This window comes from Anser cygnoides, chromosome 8 (assembly GCF_040182565.1).
Source record: "Anser cygnoides isolate HZ-2024a breed goose chromosome 8, Taihu_goose_T2T_genome, whole genome shotgun sequence".
Lineage (NCBI taxonomy): Eukaryota > Metazoa > Chordata > Aves > Anseriformes > Anatidae > Anser > Anser cygnoides.
Genome location: NC_089880.1, coordinates 29645301 through 29659364, shown reverse-complemented (window position 1 = coordinate 29659364; position 14064 = coordinate 29645301). Strand labels below are relative to the sequence as shown.

The following is a 14064-nucleotide window of genomic DNA, read 5'->3' as shown; positions in this document are numbered from 1 at the left end:
AGAAATTTCTAATAAAATATTTAGCATTCGAAGAGCTTTTCTTCAGGAGGAGAGTTTAGCAGCTACGGTTTCATGCTAGGAAGAGTATGGGGCATTTATAAGTAAGCTTTTTGCCCCTCTTTCCTATCCACCACTGGCTCCGTTCTATTAGCACAACTTTTTGTGAAGCCCCACTGTCGAGCTGAGCAGAAAACTCTTTTCTGGCTCTGGGAACAAATCAAACCAAGAACACAGCATGGCCCCCGCAAAGAGCTGCGCGAGCACAAGCGAAGAGGCAGCGCAGGAACGGCAGCCAGGGGAGGGAGGAAAAAGGACATGAATTGCTTTGGGCTCATATTGCTGCTGACTACTTTCTATTATAAAACCATAACCTAATACGCTTTCAAGACTACGGCTCTGAAGTGCCTCGCATGGCGCACCTCCTTCCCTAGGCAGAACCCGACGGGGCTCCATAGCGGCGCAGCACCGTGCCTGTGTGGGGAGGCAGGCTCAGACACCGCGCTCTGTTACACTTTCCACTCTTCATAAACAAGAGGATAACCCCGGCAGCGCTTGTAAACGCTGTTCTTCCTCGAGAAGCAACAGCAAACCCCCGAAGCAGGGCTCTCCGTGTAAGCGAAACGCCTGCCCCGGGAGGGCTGCCCTCCCCGGGGAGCTCGGCTGTGGGAAGCAGGAGCGAGGAACTGCCTTTTTAGGACTCCGGCTGAGCGGAGCCGGCAGGCAGCAGGGCTCCCGCAGCAGCTCCCGAGCCTTTTAAGGAGAAACTCAGGTATTTCGCTATCAGGAGCTGGGCCAGCCCCGCAGCAAGGTGAGGCGAGGCGAGGCCCGCCACAGGCCTGAGGGACCCTCGGCCGCGGCCACCCTCCTGCTGGCTGCAGGGCGACAGCCCCGCGCCGCCGGCCTCCGAGCATTTCCAGTAGGCCTTATTAGGAAGTCAAGGAGCCTCATTAATCGTTTTCCTATCTGTAAAAGCCAGATGGTTTGTGGGTGAACCGTACTTGATTTTAATGTGACATTTCGAGGCGTTCGAGGCAACGTTTTGGAGTGCGAGCCCCTAATGTCAGGCATCTTGTTAACTGCCTAAATAACAGGGCAGATTTTCAGAGGTGGTGAGCAACTGGATTTTCTGAAGACTTCAACAGAAGGGGCAGGAAACTCGGAGCCTCCGAAATCCAATTTATTTAAGTCAATTTTAGGAACACACATGATTAAGACTCCTCCCCATTTGACTAAAAATTAAGACTGCTGGACAGAAAGCAAGGAGATTTTAGCCCTGTTGGTCTCAAATTACATTATTTTGTTTTGCTCTCCAGACAAACATGTAATAAACATGTAATAAAAAGCAATCTACTACACAACAAATCCATCTATACAGGACATATGGGTAAGCACGCTGACCAGGAACTGCCCCATATTGTTCTTTCTACTTCCCTGACTCTAGCCTTCTCAAGGAAGAAGAGGAGGCTGTGAGTAAAACAGGAAAACAAAACAACAACAACAACAATAAAAAACAACCACAATTTCTCCCCACCAATATTTATTTTTGAATTTGTTTTGTAAACCTTTCCTAGAAAATGGCAGCAAAAAGATGGAGCATCCTTGAACATTTTTCTTTGGCAAAAAAAAAAAAGTTATTTTCCTTTAGATATGATTAAAAAAGCATTTATAGAGTAATATTAAAATCAGCCACTACCATCCAGGAATAAACACAGCATCCCAGTTTTGAATAGGAAATAGCAAATTGGAATTCAAGGGATTACCCCTATATTTTGCCATCTTAGTTCCTCAAAGTTAACCTTTGATAACTCTCTAGCTTAAAATGCTAAGCAGTGTAATTTTTAATCAAATTTAGCGAATTTTAACCCAGAGACATGCGAATGATTTGATAGTTTTGATCTGTACCACATTTTAAATCCACAGATGACAAGCACCTGCTCTGCATCACGAACTACTGCCATCATTAGTGCCTTCAGGTAATAACCTCAGCAGGAAGACCAAAACTTTGATTAATCTTGCCACATCCCACTTGCAACATATTGGGAAGAAAACATGGGTGAAGTACTAATTACACATGGATAATCACAGGGCATCGGTTTCTAGGATTCTTTACATGAGACCCATCAGGAGAAACAAGTACAAAGACAACAGGAAAAGCTGCATTAAACGAAAGAAAAATATCTACATACATGATAAACTTATTCAGTATGAGCTGAGCCATTGTGTAGGACTTACTCCAGCTGCTGATGAGGCTGGGATTTCATTTCTACAGCTCCAAAGGAGCACTAGGGTAGGACTATTTTCATAAAAGGAATAAAAGCTTTGACACCGGGTTTCATATTGTAAATTTCTTCTTTAAAATAACTTGCCAAAGCAGTTCAGCTGCCAGAAAGGGAGAAAAGCAGGCAAACTATTCCCTTAAAAGCAATGACTGTGCTATGCTGCGCAGGTACATGAGGCATTGCTCCAGAACTGGGGAACATTGGCTCATTAGGAGCAATTAAAAAAACTCTGAGGGGATTTGAAAAACAACAACTTCCAAAAACAAAACATGCATATATACCACATGCATTTGTTTATGCAGCTGTAATGAGTGATGAAATCCATTTATGAGCTGAAGTCACAAGATTCTAAGCAGGTCTTTGTTTAATCTCAGTAAGTCATGACATTTCCCCACTACTTATAATAATGTGATTTGGATCAACATTTTCAAACTTATGCACCTGGTTTTTAACAGTGCTTACCGATTGCACTTCTCATCTGCTTCACTGGAGACTGAACAGCCAGTCTACTTCTGAGCCACCACTTCGATTAAGCATCCTAAACACAGATATCGAAACTTTGTTTTAGTTTAAAATACGCATGCAATTTTTGAATCCAGCATATATTCTGCAACTCTCACTCAAACTGAGACTCTATGCAACCTGCAAAGAGTGTAAACAAAAATCAATGAGACCATTAGTGGGATGAATACTTACAGCATCAGCCTTTCTATAACCAAAAAGTCTTTTTTTCTGTAACAAAAAAAGTCTTTTGGATGCCCTTAAGAGACTTAAGAACATTTGCTATAGACAATGGCTTTCCCTCCAGCATGTTGCTGTGACTTGGAAGAACAAAATGATGAGAAATGCAGCAGATAGCTGCTTACATCAGTGCAGCATTAGTGCCCTGAATAACAAAGGCAGGACAGAATACGCAGGGAAAAAAAAAATTAACCCTAATAAGTTACTTATATTCCAAGTGTTTATAAACCATGCTAGACTCTAGATTATATAGCTGTAACAGTACAGGAATCAGTAATACTGCATATAATTCAACACCACATTTTTAGCTTTGATATTAAGAAAAACAATATCAAAAAAATCAACAGCTTTTGCCACCGCTGCTTTTGCCATTGCTCTTCTATTACCTTTCCAAACATGTCTGATGTTTTGTGAAGATCAGATCAAAACAAAAAGAATCGAGTTCCATGTTAATATAAACAGACTGACTTTTTTTAATCTTTCTTTTAAGGAAGGAAAAAAGATCAGACTTTTGATCTGAACAAAAAAGAATCTGACTAATGCACAAGAGCAGGACAACCCAGACAGAGAAAAATGTCTCTCAGCCTTTAAGGTCCCAATGAAAATGTTGCTCTCTACACCCATTTCTCTATTCTGTTTCTCATAGTCGGCCTACTCACCTGTTACTCTCCAGAGTCCCAAATTAGCCAGGAAAACAGGTAGATTTTATACCATATCATCAAATTAAGATGGCAGAAGAATATAACGAAAATGCACAGATCTTTCACCTAGAACATTGTGCTCCAAGCAGCCTCTTGTTTATACTCATAAAAGCATAAAGCACGAGACAACTTCAGCAGCTTGGACCCAAACTTGGGAAGGCTCTAAAAAGGCCAAAGCCAAATATGCACAATAAGCAAAATCAATATATCACCTAACTGGCAAAAAGGGAATATGTTCCTGTACCTAGCATTTTTTACGACCTGTTTTTGTTTATTTAGGAAAAAAATATGCACTGTTGTCAGTGTTCTTCCCAATGTGGAAAAAAAAATAATCCTCAAATGACTCTCAGCATGAGGCAGCCAGGGAAGCACGGGGATTGCTAGAATGCAAAGGGGCACCTTTTCTGTCATCTTCAGACACACGCTGGATGTGTTTTTATGTTACACACAAGTATTTGGGAAGACAGACAGTATTTGCAGTAGAATAGTATAAAGGCTTTGTTGGCTTGCTTTTTCTTAGGATGGCTGCATCACTCAAGTGAAAAGGTATGCAAGTCGTATCATCAAGAATCTGTAATATTCTTACTGCCACATCATTTTATATATGCTAGATATTTTCATGGGGAAAAAAAAATCAGATGCAGTATTCCTACCTAAATTGGGATTATATTTTATATTCCACTTTTTCCAGTGTCCTGTTCATTTTCCTTTAGATCTCTGGGATCTACTGTACCAGTCTCCCAGAAAGAAAATGACTGTAACTACTTAAGTCAGAGTGCCAACTGAAAAACACGTATCAGAAGAAAACATTAGTTAATGTGCTCGTCCACATGAACTAAGTCCAGCTGAAAAGCTCTGAAAAGGCACATTAAAAAATAACCGTAAGAGCATTAAGCAAACAGCTCCCTTACTGGATTTGCTATAACCGACTAAAATCTTTCTTCCCCTTTCCACATTAAAGGATACCCCAAAAACCACATTTTGCATATTTTATTAGCTCAAACCTTTTCTAACATGGTTCCCAGGGCAGACCAAGTCTAACAAACTTTTAAAAATGAATCTAGCATTACGGAAAAAAACAGTATTAGGATCTGGTGAAGGGCAAACAACGGGGCTATCAATCGATAAATGTCTACTCTTATTCCCAGACCTTGAAAGGAATTCTAAACAATTTTTAGCCTCTGAGATTCACAATTTATTGAACCTGAAGTAGCACACCAGCTTTAGTAATCAATGTTACCCATCTCATGCTTCTGTCTGCTTGCAGAGAGCATTGCACATTGGGAGAAGAAAAACATTTTTGTGACTGTTTAAATAAATCACAGTCGAAAGTTTCTTGAAAGGTCAGAAAGCTAGGAGTTCTCCTGCTAGAAACAGGATAGCAGGCAGAGGGCAGGTAAGACGGTCAGAGGTGTATGGCAGTACAATCTATCAGATTGATAGCACCACTAAGTATATGGTACAATTATATCTTATCTTCCCAGCCCTGCAACCAAAATAAACCACATCGAAGTCTTGGAGTCTGATTCTGTTGTCTTTAAGCACACACCCCTTAGGGTGGTGACCCAGGACACACCACACATCTTTTACTTCATGTAAGACAAAATCAAAACAAATATAATCAGTATTTTTCCTTTTAGGACTCTCGCAGAGGCTCTTTGATGTGTTTTCCCTAATCGTTTTCTCTTTTTAATCATCACACTCAGGGGTTTCTCTGAGATTATAATGGTCTAGTTTTTATGTAACCTCTTCCATGCGGGCGCATTCCCAAACTCCCAACACAGCAACTGCTGTAACAGTACACAGCAACTCTACACCGAAGAATACCTTGTCCAAATGAAACCAAAAGGGAAATTTAGATGAGTACATTCTGCTTAGGTTGGAATTTTGGCTCAGACACAGGAGTTAACGCTCCCGGCCTTACAAAAAGCAGCTCTAATGGAGATACTGAAAATGAAAGTATCTCTTCTAATTCAAAACTGAAAATCTGGCCACTTCGATAGCATGTTTCTCTGCTCTGGGAAATTTTACTTATCTATATGCATTCACGAAGGGGAAACCCTTGGTTCTGTGAGTTAAAAGGGGTTTGCCATGCCCTGACTAGACCTGAGAGTCGACCAGTAAGATTTAGGAACCACGGTATAAAACCAGTTACATTTCTAATTTCTACCCAGCTACTTGCCAATTTGTCTTTGGGGCAATTATCTTGATTCTCTTTAGCAATATCTCTATTTACACAGAGAATCTTTAAATACATAATCACAACCTTTTCGATATCGTCGAGGAGCTTCACTGGCGTACTACAGTTTTAAACGTTTCCAGATCGACTATTAATAAAATACCTAAACTTAAAACGGGCACTATGCAGAACCTGCACTACTGGAACACCTACAAAATGCCCTGTAAGCAGCTGCCAGTGGGTTCATAAGGTTCGAGAGTTAATTTCCATTTATCAGCTAAGATTCAGTGACACCCCTGCTACTCATTTCTGTTGCTCTCTGCTTTGCTCTGTCAAGATACAGCACACGGAGGAAGCAGGAGCTCAGACAAGAACTGGAAACATCTCCTTCACGCGGGGAGGTGCCCTGCTAAGAAACTGCTTATTGAACCTGACAGTGAGTGCGTAAATAACATTAGAGGGAGTGCTCACACATGTACTCCCGATAAAGGGGAGGACAAGGCGGTGAAAGTCAGAGCTATTACAAGACAAATACAAATTAAAGATACTGGTTTTAATCTCCAGGGTACTAAAATATTTTTGAGAGCTCCCAGTATTAGGGGGAGGAGAGAGGGAGAGAAAAGGGAGTAGGGGGAGCAGTGAGCTCTGCTGAAGATTTTCTTATAGCTTATATCACCGTTTGTGGGGGAAAAAATAACAAAACATTCTAGAAAAAGCAACGGAGGATTTTGAAGCTAACAGCAAAGCACTTGCTTGATAAAACTTTCTAAAAGGTCGCTTGCTCTTTGCTAAAACTTCCCAGGAGGCCTCAAAAAGCACTCTGGGCATGTGCTTTAACAGACAGCTTTGCATATGAAATGCTGTTTGGTTCAGAAAAGTTGTGTATTTTTACCGTGTGGTTATTGCTGTCAATTGTCCCCTGATCACTGAGCTGTGAGAAGCAAAATCGTAGTCAGAGCTACCACAAAGATAAAAGCACAACTATTGATGTTCATGGGATTTTCTACGTCCCCCCTCCTTACCCTGGAACTTTAACCCCTTAGTGACTGCTGACATATATACCGTCTGTTTGCCTGTCCCGTGGGCCACCTGGAAAGCATCGGCACTCTAAGAAGAAAATTGCGATTGCAATTTGCGCAGAATTTCCTTCAAACGAAAGCTCGCTGCCCGCTGCCATTTCCCAGCCAGGTATATTGTTCTATCACCACCCATATCAAATCCAAGCGTGGAGACGTGTTTACAGTACGTGCAGCGGCTCAGATAGGCTGGGCTGTTGCAATCCTGTCGCAATCCTGCGCAGAAAACCGAAGGTTCACGCCGGCATGCTGCTCCCACGCCCTCCCCTTTTCAGGCTTTACATTAACTCGGTGACACCCTGCTAGGCACAAGGTTTATTTACACAACACAAAGTCTTGAGACGAGCCTTTGTTTGACGGCAGCGTTGACAGGCTTATGAAGCACCACTGCCTGTAGTGAAGGTGCACTAAGACCCGACTGAGGACCACGTATGAATGAAACGCTTTGAGAGCCGCCTGATTGAGTTTCCAGCTGCAGCACAATTCTCTTTTTAGCCAGGAGCTGCTGGGACAAGCTAGCAAAGCTCCTGGCTCTCAGGGAGACCAGTGAATTGCACTGATGTGGTGCTTCCACGAGGGCTTTAATCCGGCATATGCTGGCGACACCCTGAATGGAAGCAAATCTCTCCTTCCCCAGCCATTCAGGCTTTTTGCTGGGGTAAGATTGGAACTGGATGCATTTCCCAACGCATTTCACCTCATGGTTGTGTCAGCGCAAGGGAGGGGACAGCGTGGGAGCAGGAAGAGGGCAGGACTGCCTCTTTTGTCAGCAGAGCCGGCCCAAAGCACTTGGGGAACTAATGACGTAGTAAATTGTGCTGATTTACATCTGTTCCTTGGATTTCCTTAAATATCATTGCTATGCATTTTCAGACACAGCACAGACGTAAAAGCATGCAAGAAAGTTTAGGTGCAGATGTGTTGATGGAGGTGTCAAAGGGGCTGTAAGCATCACCTCCGCAGTGATGCCCAGTCATGAGAGCAGGGAGTGGCTGTTGCACTCACCCTCTTCCCCAAAGGGTGTAAAATTCAGACGAGTTCCTGTGTTTCACATGGTATCTTCTCGTCAGAGTTTTGGACTAAGCATCAAGACCTTTTCTTCAAAGACACTGTGCGATTTTGGAGAGGTGTTGATCGTTGTACCTCAGCCATCCCCTTCTGGGAAACTGACATGTAATACTTCCTCCTACACAGCATTTCTGACATTAACAACTCCAAATCATTGTCAGAACCTCTCATAGCAAAGACTCTAAATGAAATGGGGAGGGGAATGGGAAAAAAATAAAAAATAAAAAATAAAAAATAAAAAGCAGATCCATAGCAGCAGGAAGATAGAAGATATTTGGTCAAAATGTCACGAGTGACCAAAGAGTGAAAATGGCATAAAACTCTGTGCCAGTGTATGCTCTACACAGTTCTGGGTCAGATTCAAAATGCATTACAAGGCTGACGAACCAATGAAAACGTCAATGGTTGATATCCTAAAAGCAAGCAGGGCCAGTAACAAATACTTTATACCAGTAAGTTAATCCTAGATATTCTTCCAGATGAAATTCCATTCCTTTTCTGTACCTATTTTCTTAATGCATTTTTAGAAATAAAAGTAGTTCATACCACCCGCATGGCATTTTTTTCCACATAGAGCTTCATGCTTTACTGCAACCTCGGTCTCGTTATACCCATTTTACAGGCAGGCAAACCAAGCCACAGAGATCCAAAAGTGACTTGAGGTCATTCAGCGTGGAAGCAAAACCAGGGAAAGCTGCGGTTCTATCCCATTTGAGTTTACTGGGTTCTCCTGTTTTTCTCTACTGGCACACAGAAAATAAAATTACTTCTCATTATGCTTGTCAGGCAGCATTAAAGAGGTGAACATATTTTTGCTTCACCTTGTAAATTCTTTTGGTTGTCTTGATGGGATATATATTCCCCACCACTATTGCTACAGGGTTAGGTAAATGCTTTGCAGACCAAGAACATGAACGTGAAATATATTGCTCTTCTTATTAATATTTATATAATCATCTAGGGCTGGAATTGGCTATCGTTGAATTGACCTCAGATCTTTGACATAAATGCCTATTTGAAGCACCTGGCAATAGGCTGTAAGCATCCACACCCAGAACTTCTTTGTCCGGGCTTGCAGATTTGCCAGCCACACGCCTTTTCCTATACTGACTGCAAGGAACGCAATAGCTGGAGAACATCGGCACAAAACATGCTTATATAGAACAAGGCTACGCTGTACCATTTCTTACAACACGTGTGCTTAACCTCTCTCACATGACTTACCTGAGTCCGCAGCCCATTCTTAGCTGAACAGAAGTCTCTGCAAATATGTGCACGTTACAGCTGGTACCCAGATCTCTAAATACCATGCAGCCGGTTTTGGAATGTCTTTCTAGTTGTGCTCCCTAAAACAAACAAACAAACAAAAAAACAGCTGAATTTCAATTAGCAGCCATCACAGCCCTTAGGCATTTGCTTTATTATTGTCCTTTTATCCTTAAAACTTTCCTTGATCTCATGAGCTTGTTTCTAATATATTCAAATGTTATGGCTCTTTATATGTTTCATATGTTCTCAACAGACTGTGTAAACAGTCCTGTGAGCTGACCAGCGTGTCTGCCAAGTGCACTGCCTGCTGTTCATGCAGCGTTTCCTCTAGCATGTATGCGAGCAGTGCTCCTGAACCCACTGTAAAAAGCAAGGGCTCAGGTAGGGATCAGTACCAGGCCTGGACAGAATTTTCCCTCTCCACCTCCTCTCTGAAACAAGGGAAGGTACAGGCACTGCAGCGTCGGCAACTGCCTATAATTTTTTCTGAATGAAAGAGGCAAAAACTGCAGTTTTGAGGGTTTTAAGTAGCTTGGTTCTCCTCCTGAGGGGGGGAAGCCACAGGGTGGCTGCTGTGGACAGGCCCCTGAGGGCGTTTCCACCCTGAGGGGGCAGGGCGGCCTGGCCTGGCTGGTAGCAGCTACGCAGCCACCGTGTGGTATGTCAGCTGTGGCCAGAGATCAGGTCGTTTATTACTAATCAGATAGGACTGAGGAGAAGGAGCAGTCTAGCAGCACCTTCTCCAAAACCCAAGTCTTTTAATTCTGTTTGTGTTTTCAGGTATTATCCTACCTTTTCTCCTACGTGCCCTTTCCTCCCTACAGTTGCCTCTTTGGCAACCCTGGCTGCTCCCACACCATGACTCCAACTCAAATGACTGTCATCCAGAGGGAATGTTTCCATTTGAATGACATGAGCAGGCACTCTGTAAACTTCCCCACAGGCTCTGCCACTATAATCCCCAGGAAGGAGCAACCTGCAGGACCTACTTTCACTGTTCAGTGCTTTCTCTGTTTATTGCTACCACTGTCAGAGCGAAAACCATCACTCAGATTCAGACAGGAGTCCTTACATCTGCCGGCCACCAACCACTGGTGATACTCAGAAACTTGCCGTCCACATCCAGACCTGAACCCACAGCACTGGGAAGGAAAGCCTGATTTCTCATTGGAAATTCCTGTGCTCTGTGGTGCTTTACGCTAGGCATTTCTGGTCTCACGCTGACTTGCTTCCTTTCCTTCTCCTGTTGCAAGCACTGCTTTATCCCAGGTTGCCAGGAGCCTACTGTTCCAGCAGCTGCTAAGACAGAGTGAGGTGTCAACTTTGACGGGATGCCAGATTGTTTATTAATTAAAAGGCCAAGCATTCTGTATCGTTCTGAGACCCAAATCAAAACTGAGCTATCCTACCAAGGGCTCTCAGTGGTTAAATCTGGTTATTCTGAGGCATTCAGTCACAATTGGCAACCACAAATCAACGCATTTTGTTGTCTCTGCTTACTTTAATACATGTGTACAAAAATATCAAAATGCCAGAAAGCCATCTTCAATTCTTCACAGTGAAACCGCCTCAATTTGAACCTGAACAAACGCATACTTCCAGTGGGATCTTTGTCCTCAAACACAGCAAATAGCTTTTTGAAGGTGTTCATCTGCCTCCCCAGCACTCAGCATTAGTAGGCTTCTATTTGTATGTTAAATTTTTTTTCGTAATGCCAGCCCACAACGCTGAGCGCAGCCGTCTGCTTCCCATATGCCACACGTCCTCCCTCCTCTGCTGCTTACCTTCAAACCCACTTCACTCTTTGGGCTCCCACTGCGGATCAACTGCCATCCTGCCAGCCTGGGTTGTGCACAGAGGATTCTTCTGGCTGTAAGCTCCACAGGAGGGGAACTTTGCACAGCTCTCCATTTCTCAGAGCACCGGGTACACTATGGTATAGAAGGAATGAACACGGAGGCATTAATGGTGTGACATTTAGGTTTTTAACACCCTAAAACGCAAGGGGAACAATACCTTAGGGTCCCTTTCAGACTCATCTCTAAACAATGTAGCTAACTTCCATTCAGACATTTTTTTCATCACAAATTATGCAAATACACACAGCTGTTCAAATAACAAAAACACAGTTCATTAATTATTTGTAAATATATTTCTGAGTACTTGCAGTGACAACTCCAGTCCTCTATAAAGCTGGCTGGGAACGTAAAAAGAAATAATACCAAGCAATCTAGTATAGATATCTATTGGGTAAACAGGAGGTCACCCTTTCCACTTTGGAGGCAATCACATTAAATCTTTCACTCATATTTTGCTGCACATAAAACATCCAAAGTTTGTTTGAATTGCTCAGACAGCATTCTTAAGAAAACGAAATATATATATATATGTTTTTAGTAGTTCCTCCCTTACTTCTGCACTCTCTCTGTTTACAGTCAGCGTTGCTGTCCTGCCCCAGAGGTAACCCAACAGGTCTTGCAAAGTCTCCTAACTTTGCCCCACCTCCATCATTCACAATCTTGTCTCCCTAACCTACTCATTTTCTTCCATTCCACAAACTAGTAGTTTCAAAGAAATTCAGAGATTAATTAAAATGATTGGTGGGATGAGTAGGTGAGGGGGACAGGCTAAAGGGCTTGACAAGAAGAAAGATGAAAAGGACTAAACGCATATAGCTTGGTTATGCGATGACTAATGGAGGGTGGAGGAGATGGACACGATATTCATTTACAAGTGCTTATGGTTCTGAGGAGCCTTTTTCATGTGCAAAGAGAAGACCAGCTCAAGACGAGCCTTCTGTTTTACAGGGTTGGTTTCGGTGTCCTTCACTTGAAGCTCAGAGCCTCCTTTTTCCCCCAGCCTGTACACTCCCACCTCGCCCTCAAATCCTCAAGTACACGTTTTGAATTCGGCTCGGCTGGCAGCCAGACCCCGTTCCTGGATCTCCACCTGGCCACACGAGCCCCAGCGAGGGCAAAGAGCAGAAGGAGCGGCCGAGGAAGGCGGAAGCTGGGGGCGGCCGGCGGGGCACCTCTGCCACACCTCTGGCGCTGCAGACGGTGGATTTGAACCGGCTCCGAAAACACACCTTGAGGAACCGGGGAGGAACTGGGAGCACCAGCACCTGAGAGTTATTTTTTCCTTCACCTTAACCCTAAGGAAACTCTGCTCCTCGTGCCCTCGCACTCACAACTTCTTGTACTGTGCTCTGATATAGTAAATAAAAGAAAAACGCTTGCTCCTCCTGACTCCTCAAACTCTCCCCTCCCTCAGCAAGGGAGACCTGCTCCGTAGCAATTCCTCAGGCAAGTGGAAAGCAGTGTGAGAAGGTTTACGGATTCCCACTCTTACTCGCTTTGTGCAGAGGCGAGGCAGGATATCACATTTGAAAGCATGAAGTGAGTAAAAAAAAATGAAGAGAATCGTTTATGTAATAAAAATATTGCAGAAACTCCTCTAATGCTGTAATGCATTTAAGTTTAAAAAAAGAAAAACTGCATGGAAGCGTTTTCCTTCTGCGAGCACTGTTTCCAATACAAAAATAGTAAAACTACCATTTATCCTTTTTTTTTTTTTTCCCAAATGGTCTAGAAATAAGCCAAGAGCACTTGATACGGGCCTGAAACAAAACAACCAACCTATTTATTCCTGAACTCCAAAAATAATTTAGATGGACGTAGCATGCGTAAGTTATTTTAATTTGTCCCTGAAAAGCCATTTAATTATTCAGATTATCTGATTGCCTCAGCCAGTCTTGTATTGATTGATTAGAGAACTTTATAAATCAAAATCTGCATTACTGCTGGTCAGAGCATCTGCCTCGCACAGCAACGGAGAGACGGGGCTAATTTCCAGTCCCTACCCACAAGTTAGTTTATTGAGACATGTAAATGGCTACGGTTTATAGATGGGTCAGTAAGTGTTCCTTCATACCACTAAAGCAGTATTTACTTAAGGACATCAGGAAGGGGGGGTAAGAGCCCTAAAGTAATAGCTGATTAATAAATCAGGGCATAGTCACCAAAAGCTCCCAGCTCCCTGGCTAAGGGCCATGAAGGCTTGCTGTCCCCCTGTGCACAGGGCCAAATCCTGGCGAACTATCTGCTGCGCTTGGTGACCCTCAGACAGGGAACCCAAAACCTGATCCCAGCCCGCTCACCACTCGTCCCCCTGTTGGGATCAGAAGGTAGAAAATCCCCTCGGAGCAGCAAAGAGCGTTTGTCTTTGCTTTCAGAGCTCTCCTGCTACGCTCAGCCTTTGTGACCAACCTGTCTGCCTGCTGCCAGCCTCGACCAAGTAACCTCTAAGCGAGTAGCAATTAACATAATGAGTGGACTGATGGGTGTCCCCCATAGCTATGGGCCTCGGTAGCAACACGTCTCCGGCAAACTGGAATGTCTAGTCCTGAAACTGCACTTCTGTAAAAGGAAGGAAGTAAAAAACTAAAAGGGGTGGGGGATTAAAGAAAAAAAAAAGGGCAAAAACCACCCCACCTAAGGGACTTGAAGCGATTATCTCCAGCCCAGTCCAGCGCTCAGTGAAGTAACGAAAAACTTGGGCTGACACCGGTGGGGCTGAGCGGGCCGGGCCATAGGGGCAGTTACGGGGTGAGGGTGGTTAAAGGTGCGCTGTGTTCCTGAACGTGGCTTTCTAGGACAAAACGGAGGCGCAGAGAAAACAAAAAGACAGAAGTCTGAGAAATTGAGTATGTCAAGAATTGATTGGAACAACTTTCATTGGGGTTATTTGTC

The 14064-nt window shown here is 43.5% G+C and overlaps 1 protein-coding gene across 11 annotated transcripts in view; it reads right to left on the bottom strand.

The window, feature by feature from the left end:
- The window catches only part of FGGY (FGGY carbohydrate kinase domain containing), a 280468-nt gene extending 268571 nt beyond the window's left edge, over positions 1-11897 (bottom strand). The window contains exons 1-3 of one of the 11 annotated variants that reach the window (XR_010833329.1): positions 11098-11897; positions 9269-9390; positions 2742-2817 (exon numbers count right to left, since the gene is read on the bottom strand). The gene's annotated coding sequence lies outside the window, so the exon portion shown is untranslated. Of the gene's footprint in view, positions 1-2741; positions 2818-9268; positions 9391-9708; positions 9838-11097 lie in introns of those variants that run through there. The other 10 variants (XR_010833328.1, XR_010833325.1, XR_010833327.1 and 7 more) reach the window with 10 other exon arrangements.
- Between the last annotated feature and the right edge of the window lie 2167 nt (positions 11898-14064).